This window comes from Montipora capricornis, chromosome 8 (assembly GCF_036669925.1).
Source record: "Montipora capricornis isolate CH-2021 chromosome 8, ASM3666992v2, whole genome shotgun sequence".
Lineage (NCBI taxonomy): Eukaryota > Metazoa > Cnidaria > Anthozoa > Scleractinia > Acroporidae > Montipora > Montipora capricornis.
Window position 1 is genome coordinate 46368973 of NC_090890.1, and position 1300 is coordinate 46370272.

The following is a 1300-nucleotide window of genomic DNA, read 5'->3' on the forward strand; positions in this document are numbered from 1 at the left end:
TCTCCTCAAAAACCGACATTTGACTTGATTTACTTTCATTGTTCATTTCAGTTTACAGTGTCCCCAATTAACGCTCCAGCGCTAGAACGACTAGACACTTAAATAAAGTTCCTTTCCTTTCCTTTCCTTTCCTTTGGTTATTTCCACAAGTTGGTCGCAGCGCAGAACGGTGAACCGGTTATAAACGTGCAAGCCGCATGTGTTAGGGAACCGCCTCAGCAGGGGCACCCAACGACCAATTTGTTGAAAAATGTATTATTATACCCCAGTAAATGAAAATAAATGGTATTAAGGCATTTTCAGGTGTTTGTCAGTGTTGCTGGGAAAACATTATCTGTTCCTTTTTCCCAGCAAGACACACAAGAAATTTCCCAGCCAGCTAGATAAAATTGGTTGGTTTCCCAGCCAGCTGATCAAATTTATTTCCCAGCCAGGAATTCCGCGCGCTTTCAAATCCCTCGATCCAAAACGACCGAACAAAAGCGACAAAACCGGGACAAAACAGGTTTTTTCCGCAAGCGCAATCACTCTGACCAGCCGTCGTATGTTTGTGACTACTCTCTGGGAGAGGGAAGGGGTTCTTTTTTTTTTTTTTTTTTTTTTAGTCGTCCTCAGTCTTCAGAGTTTCTACAGCCAGTTCGGGTTGAAATCGGGTTGAAATGCTAGAAAAAGTCAGTAATTCCCAAGCAAAACCTCTATCAATAACAAAATTTCTCAGCCAGCTCATCGAAACACCTGTATTTTTGCCAGCCAGCAAGACTCCTCTGGGGAACAGATAATGTGAGGAACAGATTCGTTGGGTGCCCCTGCCTCATGATAGATATTGCTTTAAATTGTTGTTTACGAAACAGTTCAAGAAACGAGACATCATCTCTTACACATCCGATCCATTTAAAAACGAAGCTCTTAGTACAAGAGGTTTAGTTCAAGGTATGGTTAGAGCTTTCAACGGACAACTGAAGCGTTTTACTCACGATCCATGAAATCACGGTAGTGGGCACAATTTATCCCCCTTGCCGGTTTTACGTGAGAAATAATTCAGAGAAAGGAAATCGTGCTACTTCCTCAGCAAGCTACCAATGCATGGTCAGCGCTTCCTCACTGCTTTCAAATTCTGCTCTTGACATAACCTATTAGCTTTAAGCCTCCTTCGGCACTGACATTTTCAATGAACCGTAATAAGGATGTTGATTAAGTTTAAAGCCAAAAAAAAACCCCTTGTACTGATCCAATTAGAAAAAGAGCCTGCAGTGATAAAACACCAACTCTAAGCCACTTGAGAGTAGATGATGTCACGTTG